The sequence below is a fragment of the Macaca thibetana genome, chromosome X, assembly GCF_024542745.1.
Source record: "Macaca thibetana thibetana isolate TM-01 chromosome X, ASM2454274v1, whole genome shotgun sequence".
Lineage (NCBI taxonomy): Eukaryota > Metazoa > Chordata > Mammalia > Primates > Cercopithecidae > Macaca > Macaca thibetana.
This window is the reverse complement of record NC_065598.1, coordinates 128,171,017-128,180,179: the sequence shown is the minus strand read 5'-3', so window position 1 is coordinate 128,180,179 and position 9,163 is coordinate 128,171,017. Positions and strand designations below refer to the sequence as shown.

The following is a 9,163-nucleotide window of genomic DNA, read 5'->3' as shown; positions in this document are numbered from 1 at the left end:
TCGGTTTGCTGGCATTTTATTGAGGATTTTCTCATCGATGTTCATCAGGGATATTGGCCTGAAATTTTCTTTTTTTGTTGTCTCTCTGCCAGATTTTGGAATCAGAATGATGCTGGCCTCATAAAATGAGTTAGGGATGAGTTCCCCCTTTTTCTATGGTTTGGAATAGTTTCAGAAGGAATGGTACCAACTCTTTGTACACCTGGTAGAAATTCAGCTGTGAATCCATCTGGTCCTGAACTTTTTTTGGTTGGTAGGCTATTAATTACTGCCTCAATTTCAGAACTTGTTATTTGTTTATTCAAAGATTCGACTTCTTCCTGGTTTAGACTTGGGAGGGTGTATGTGTCCAGGAATTTATCCATTTCTTCTAGATTTTCCAGTTTATTTGCATAGAAGTGTTTATAGTATTCTCTGATGGTAGTTTGTATTTCTGTGTGACCAGTGGTGATATCCCCTATATCATTTTTTATTGCATCTATTTGATTCTTCTCTGTTTTCTTCTTTATTAGTCTGACCAGCGGTCTATGTATTTTGTTGATCTTTTCAGAAAACCAGCTCCTGGATTCATTGATTTTTTTTGAAGGGTTTTTCGTGTCTCTGTCTCCTTCAGTTCTGGTCTGATCTTAGTTATTTCCTGTCTTCTGCTAGATTTTGAATTTATTTTCTCTTGCTTCTCTAGTTCTTTTAATTGTGATGTTAGGGTGTCTATTTTAGATCTTTCCTGCTTTCTCTTGTGGGCATTTAGTGCTGTAAATTTCCCTGTAAACACTGCTTTAAATGTGTCCCAGAGATTCTGGTACATTGTGTCTTCATTCTCATTGGTTTCAAAGAACATCTTTATTTCTGCCTTAATTTTGTTATTTACCCAGTAGTCATTCATGAGCAGGTTGTTCAGTTTCCATGTAGCTGTGCTATTTTGGATGAGTTTCTTAATCCTGAGTTCTAATTTGATTGCACTGTGATCTGAGAGACTTTGTTATAATTTCTGTTCTTTTGCAATTGCTGAGGAGTGTTTTACTTCCAATTATGTGGTCAATTTTAGAATAAGTGCAATGAGGTGCTGAGAAGAATGTGTATTCTGTTGATTTGAGGAGGGGAGAGTTCTGTGGATGTCTATTAGGTCCATTTGGTCCTGAGCTGAGTTCAAGTCCTGAATATCCGTGTTAACTTTCTGTCTCGTTGATCTGTCTAATATTGACATTGGGTGTTAAAGTCTCCCACTATTATTGTGTGGGAGTCTAAGTCTCTTTGTAGGTCTCTAAGAACCTGCTTTATGAATCTGGGTGCTTCTGTATTGGGTGCATATACATTTAGGATAGTTAGCTCCTCTTGCTGTGTTGATCCCTTTAACATTATGTAATTCTGTTCTTTATCTTTTTTGATCTTTTTTGGTTTAAAGTCTCTTTTATCAGAGATTAGGATTGCAACTCATGTTTGTTTTGTTTTGCTTTCCATTTGCTTGGTAAATATTCCTCCATCCCTTTATTTTGAACCTATGTGTGTCTTTGCACATGAGATGAGTCTCCTGAGTACAGCACACTGATGGGTCTTGACTCTTTAATCCAGTTTGCCAGGCTGTGTCTTTTAATTGGGGCATTTATGCCATTTACATTTAAGGTTAATATTGTTATATGTGAATTTGATCCTGTCATTATGATGCTAGTTGGTTGTTTTGCCAGTTAGTTGATGCAGTTTCTTCATAGTGTCAATGTTCTTTACAATTTAGTATGTTTTTGCAGTGTCTGGTACTAGTTTTTCCTTTCCATGTTTAGTGCTTCCTTTAGGAGCTCTTGTAAGGCAGGCCTGGTGGGGACAAAATCTCTCAGCATGTGCTTGTCTCTAAAGGGTTTTATTTCTCCTTTGCTTATGAAGCTTAGTTTGGCTGGATATGAAATTGTGGGTTGAAAATTCTTTTCTTTAAGAATGTCGAATATTAGTCCTCACTCTCTTCTGGCTTGTAGGTTTTCTGCAAAGAGATCCACTGTTAGTCTGATGGGCTTCCCTTTGTGGGTAACTCGACCTTTCTCTTTGGCTGCCCTTAACATTTTTTCTTTCATTTCAACCTTGGTGAATCTGACGATTGTGTCTTGGGTTTGCTCTTCTCGAAGAGTATCTTTGTGGTGTTCTCTGTATTTCCTGAATTTGAATGTTGGTCTGCCTTGCTAGATTGGGGAAGTTCACCTGGATAATATCCTGAAGAGTGTTTTCCAACTTGGTTCTATTCTCCTTGTTTCTTTCATGTACACCAATCAAACGTAGATTTGGTCTTTTTACGTAGTCCCTTATTTCTCAGAGGCTTTGTTCATTCCTTTTTATTCTTTTTTTCTCTAATCTTGTCTTCTTCGTTTATTTCATCAAGTTGATCTTCAATCACTGATATCCTTTCTTCTGCTTGATTGATTCGGCTATTGAAACTTGTGTATGCTTCACAAAGTTTTCACCCTGTGTTTTTCAGCTCCATCAGGTCATTTATGTTTTTCTCTAAACTGCTTATTCTAGTTAACAATTCCTCTAGCCTTTTTGTAGGTTTTTAGCTTCCTTGCTTTGGGTTAGAACATGCTCCTTCAGCTTGGAGGAGTTTGTTATTACCCACCTTCTGAAGCCTACTTCTGTCAATTTGTCAAACTCATTCTCTGTCCAGTTTTGTTCCATTGCTGGCGAAGAGTTGTGATCCTTTGGAGGAGAAGAGGCATTCTTGTTTTTGGAATTTTCAGCCTTTTTTGCTGGTTTCTCCCAATCTTTGTGGATTTATCTACCTTTGGTCTTTGATGTTGGTGACCTTTGGATAGGGTCTTTGAGTGGATGTGCTATTCCTTTCTGTTTGTTAGTTTTCCTTCTAGTGGACCTCCACAAACTCCAGCAGACCGGCAGAAGAAGGGACTGACTGTCAGAAGGAAAACTTAGGGGATATTCTCAGATAAACAAAAGCTTAAAAAGTTCATTACCACTAGACCTTCACTGTAAGAAATGCTAAAGGGAGTCCTTCAGATTGAAATAAAAGGATGTCAGAGAGTAACTCATAGCCACATGAAGATATAAAGATCTCCAATAAAGGCAAATACATGGGCAAATATGAAAAGTCAATTTTTGTTGTAATTTTGGTTAGTAACTCCACTTTATATTTTCTATGGAATGTAAAAGACACTTGCAAAAAATTATAAATTTATGTTAATGGGTACACAATCTATAAAGATATCATTTGTGATTTCAGTAACATAAACAGTATGGGGGGATAGAGCTGTATAGGAATAGAGTTTTTGTATGCAAGTTAGGTTAAGTGCGTATCAATTCAATGTAAATTTTTATAACATTACAGTATTATATGTAGTCCCGTGGTAACCACAGATAAAATATTTACAGTATATATACACAAAATGAATTGGGAAGGGAATCAAGATATGTCATTACAAAAAATTATATAAACACATGAAAAAGGCAGTAATGAAGGGAATGAGGGACAAAAAAAGCTCTGAGACATATAGAAAACAACAAAATGGCACAATTAAGTCCTACTCTACCAGTAATTACTTTAACTGTAAATGGATTAAACTTCCCCATTAAAAGACATAGATTGGCAGAACAGATTTTTTAAAAACATGATCTAACTGTATGCTGTCAACAAGAGATTCACTTTAGACGTAAGGACACAAGTAGATTGAAAATGAAAGGCTGAAAGAAGATACTCCATGCAAATAGTAACAAGAAGAGAGCAGAGGTGGCTATATTAGCATCAGATGAAATAGAATTTAAGTCAAAAACTATTATAAGAGATAAAAAAGGACATTATATGTTGTTTAGAAGGTTAATTCATGAAGAAGAAATAACAATTATAAACATGTATGTACCAAACATCAGAGCTCAAAAATATATGAAGCAAACATTGACAGAATTGAAGGGAGAAATAGACAGCTCTACAATGAAAGTTGGATATTTCAATACCTCAATATCCCACTTTAAATAATGGATAGAACAACCAAACAGAAGATCAACAAGTAATGAGAGGACTTGAAAAACACGACAAACCAACTGGATATAACAGACATATATAGAACACTCCACCCAACAACAGCAGAATACACATTTTTCTCAAATATACTTAGAATATTTTCCAGGATAGACCATGTGTTAGGCCACAAAACAAATCTTAATAAAGTTTAAAAGACTGAGATCAGACAGAGTGTCTTTTCTGATCACACTGGAATGAAAATAGAAATCAGCGGAAGGAAAACTGGAAAATTCACAAATACGTGGATATTAAAAAACACACTCTTAAATAATCAATGTGTCAAATAAGAAATCACATGAGAGAGCATATCTTGAGACAAATGAAAATGAAATACAACATGCCAAAAATTCTGGAATGCAGCAAAAGCAATGCTAAAAGAGAAATTTATAACTAAATGCTTACATTGAAAAGGAAGAATGGTCTCAAATCAACAACCCAACTTTATACCTTAAGGAAACAGAAAAAAAAAAGAACCCTAACACTAGCATAAGAAAAGAATCAATAAAGATTAAAGCAGCAATAAATAAAAATAGAGAATAGAAAAACAATAGAGAAGAATGACAAACCACAATTTGATTCTTCAAAAAGATCAACAAAATTGACAAACCTTTAGCTAGATTAAGAAAAAAATTTGGAAAAAATCATTTGTTGGGGCTGTGTGCAGTGTCTCATGCCTGTAATCCTAGCACTTTGGGAAGCTGAGGCAGTAAGATCACTTGAGCCCAGGAGTTTGAGACCAGTCTGGGCAACATAGTGAGACTCTGTCTCTACAAAATTTTTTTTTTAAATAGCAGGGCATGGTGTTGTGCACCTGTAGTCCCAATTACTTGGGATGGTAAGGTGGAAGGATCATTTGAGCCTGGGAAGTCGAGGCTGCAGTGAGCTATGATCACACCACTGCACTCCAGCCTGGGTGACAGAGCACACTCTGTCTCAACAAGAAATTATGTGTTCGCAACGTCACACTCTGGGGCCTGTTGTGGGGTGGGGGGATCGGGTAGGGATAGCATTAGGAGAAAGACCTAATGTAAATGACGAGTTAATGGGTGTAGCAAACCAACATGGCACATGTATACATATGTAACCTGCACATTGCGTACACGTACCCTAGAACTTAAAGTATAATAATAATTTTTAAAAAAACTATTTGTTCTCAGAGGGCAGAAAAATATTTTAAAATTACTAAAACCAGAAATGAAACTGGGGACATTAGTAATGATTTTAGAAAGATAAAAAGGATTATAAGAGAGTACTGTGAACAGCTGTATGCCAACAAATCGGATAACCTGGATGAAATGAACAAATTTGTAGAAAGACACAACTTGCCAAGACTGAATGATGAAGAAACAGAAAATCTAAATAAACCCACAGCTAGTTAGGAGATTGATTCAGTAGTCAAAAGCCTCCCACTAAAAACATCCCTGGATGAGTTGGTTTCACTGTTGAATTCTATGAATTAAAAGAAGAACTAACTCCAGTCCTTCTTAAACTTTTCCAAGAAATTCAAGAGGAGTAACACTTCCAACTCATTCTATGAGGCCAGCATTACCCTGACATCAAAGCTAGACAAAGACACTACAAGAAAAAAAAAATACCTTATATCTCTTATAAATATTGATGCAAAAATCCTCAAGAAAATACTAGCAAACTAAATTGAGCAGCATATTAAAAAGATCGTATACCATGACCAAGTGGGATTTATTTCTGGAGTACAAGGATGGTTCCACATACGAAAATCAATCAATATATTGTACTACGTTAACACAGTGGAAAAAAAACCCATATTATTTCAATGGATATAGAAAAAGCATTTGACAAAATTCAACTCTGTTTCATAATGAAAGCAATCAACAGACTAGAAATAGAAGAATACGTCAGCCAGTGGTGGTGGCTTAAATCTGTAAACCTAGCACTTTGGGAGGTCAACACAGGAGGATTGCTTGAGTCCAGGATTTCAAGACCAGCCTGGGCAACATAGTGAGACCCTGTCTCTACAAAAAATTTTAAAAATTAGGCAGATTTGGCATGGTGGCACACGTCTGTAGTCACATCTATTTGGGAGGCTGAGGTGGAAGAATCACTCAAGCCTGGGAGGTTGATGCTGCAGTGAGCTGTGATTGTACCACTGCACTCCAGCCTGGAAGACAGAGTGAGACCCTATCTCAAAAAAAGAGAAAACTTCCTCTACATAATAAAGGCTATATATGAAAAGCCCATAACTAATGTCATACTCAGTGGTAAAAGACTGAAAGTTTTCCCTGTGAGATGAGGAAAAATACAGGGATGTCTGCATTTGCCACTTCTATTCTACATAATATTGCAAGTTCTAGTTGAAACAATTAGACAAAAAAAAGAAATAAAAGACCTTCAAATTGGGGGAAAAAAGAAGTAAAATTATCTCTGTTCACAGATGGTATGATCTTATGTGTAGAAAACCTTAAAGACTCCAGAACATTTCTTATAATAAATGAACTCAGCACAATTTCGGCATACAAAATAAAAACAGGAAAAAAATCAGTTGTGTTTCTATGTGCTAATAAGGAATAATCTGAAAAGAAAATTAAGAAAATTCCTTTTGCAATAGCATCAAAATAATAAAATACTTCGAAATAAACTTAACCAAGGAAGTGAAAGACACACAGTGAAAACTATAAACCATTGATGAAATAAAGACAAATATAAGAAGGCATCATGTGTTCATGAACTGGAAGACCCAATATTGTCAAAATGTCCACACTAAACGAAACAATCTACAGATTTCATGCAATCCCTATCAAAATCCCAATTTCTTTGCAGAAATACAAAAATACATCTTAAAATTCATATGGAATGTCAAGGGACCTCAAATAGCCAAAAATAGTCTTTAGAAAATAAAATTGGCCAGGCACAGTAGCTCATGCTTGTAATCCCAGTGCTTTGGGAGGCCAAGGCTGGCAGACTGCTTGACCCCAGGAGTTTGAGACCAGCCTGGCCAACATGGGAAAACCCTGTTTCTACAAAAAATACAAAAATTAGCTGGGCTTGGTGGCATGCACCTATAATCCCAGCTACTGAAGAGGCTGAGGTGGGAGGATCACCTGAGTCCAGGAGGTCGAGGCTGTGGTGAGCTGTGATCATGCCACTGTACTCCAGCCTGGGTGACAGAGTGAAACCCTGTCTCATCTTAAAAAAAAAAAGAGAGAGAGAAAGAAAGAAAAAAAAAAAGAAAAAAATTGGAAACTGACCGTTTCCAATTTGAAATCTTACTACAAAGCTATGATACTGGAATAAGAACAGACATATAGACCAATGAATAGAGGTCCAGAAATAAACCTTCACATATAAGGTTAAATTATTTTCAGCAGTATGGTGCTATATTAGTCTGTTCTCATGCCGCTAATAAAGATATACCAAAGGCTGAGTAATTTATGAATGAAAGAAGTTTAATGGACTCACAGTTCCACATGGCTGGGGAGGCCTTATAATCATGGCAGAAGGCAAATGAGGAGCAAAGTCACGTCTTACACGGCAGCAGGCAAGAGAGCTTATGCAGGGGAACTCCGCTGTATAAAACCATCGGATCTTATGAGACTTGTTCACTACCACGCGAACAGTATAGGGGAAACATCTCCATGATTCAATTATCTCCACTGGGCCTTGCCCTTGACACATGGAGATTATTACAATTCAGAGTGAGATTTGGGTGGGGACACAGCCAAACCATATCAGGTGCCAAGACCATTCAATGGAGAAAGACAGTTTTTTCAACAAATGGTGCTCAGAAAATGGAATATCCACATGCAAAAGAAAGAAATTGGACTCATACCTTATACAAAAATTAACTCAAAATGGATCAAAGACCTAAATATAAGAACTATGATTAGTGCTTCTCTGTAAATTCATTTAGCACCCCCAAGGGAGGTGACTCTTTCCCTGGAAAGGCTTAAGCAGAAGCTGCAAGACCAGTTAACTTGGAAGGAATGCAGTGTAGGCCAGTGGCTCACAAATGCCAAATCAGACAGCTGAAAATCTGATTGTATCAGCATCACCTGGGGAGCTTTTTAAAAAATCTACATATGTAGCCTACAAGAGAATCTGACTTAAGAAATTTGGAGTGGAACTCATGGGTCTGCATTTCAAAGCTCCTGGGGGCAATTCTGAGGCAAAGCCAGGTTGGGGAAGTTCCAGGTAGGGGATTCGAGCATCAGATTTGGACTAGAGGCCTACAACTCAATGTGTGGTCCATAGACAAACAGCATTGGTATCACTTGGAAGCCTTTTTTTGTTTTGTTTTGTTTTTAAGTCAATACATTTTTATTCAAGGAATTTTATGTTGTGATCCCTTCTACTGTCCATCAAGGTCACTTTGGATCCTCTAAAGAGCTGTAGTCAAAATTTGTCTTCAAAAGATTTATTAATATCTTCAAGTTAGCCCTTTTTAATAGAACTGATGCTTAATCTAGTTGTCCTATCAGCCCGTAATTCTTTTATTTTGGTTTCTTTCATCTCTTTTAAATATGAATATACTGATGAAGATGTCAAAATTCACCAAGAATCTTTGGGATCTAATTTCTTCAACCAATTTACTTTAGGGTCATTTTTAGAGTAGAGGAATCTGCTTCATTCTCAATTTGACACCCTAGAAAAAGAAAAGCATTGCTTACTCTTTTAGAATATATCAAACTGAAGAGTATGAGAAACCTATACAAGTGCTTTATCAATAGAAATACCAGGTTTAACAAGCACAAAGCCAAGAAAATCAATGAAGCCAGATACTGGATTTCTATGGCACTAATCTTTGAACACCCTAGCAGGAGTAAACCGCTGAGTGCAGATACCATGCAGTGCATCCTGGAAGCTTTTAAGGAACAAGGACTCTAAAGCCTCACCCTAGACCTCCTGAATCAGAACTTGCATTATATATATATATATATTTATATTTGGAGGCAGGGTCTCACTCTTTCACCCAGACTGGAGCGTAGAGGTGCAATCATGGCTCACTGCAGCCTCGACCTCCTGGGCTCAAGGGATCCTCCTGCCTCAGCCTCCTGAGTAGCAGGGACTACAGGTGCATGCATTACCATGCCCAGCTAATTTTTAAGATTTTTAGAGATGGGATTCCACCATGCTGCCTAAGCTGGGTCTCAAAGTCTTGGGCTTAAGCAATTCTTCCAA

The 9,163-nt window shown here is 37.0% G+C and overlaps 1 non-coding gene across 1 annotated transcript; it reads right to left on the bottom strand.

The window, feature by feature from the left end:
• Window positions 1–8,698: 8,698 nt before the first annotated feature.
• On the bottom strand, window positions 8,699–8,837 carry LOC126947023 (small nucleolar RNA SNORA8). The gene has a single exon (XR_007722877.1). It is a non-coding gene; the product is annotated as a small nucleolar RNA SNORA8 (small nucleolar RNA).
• Between the last annotated feature and the right edge of the window lie 326 nt (window positions 8,838–9,163).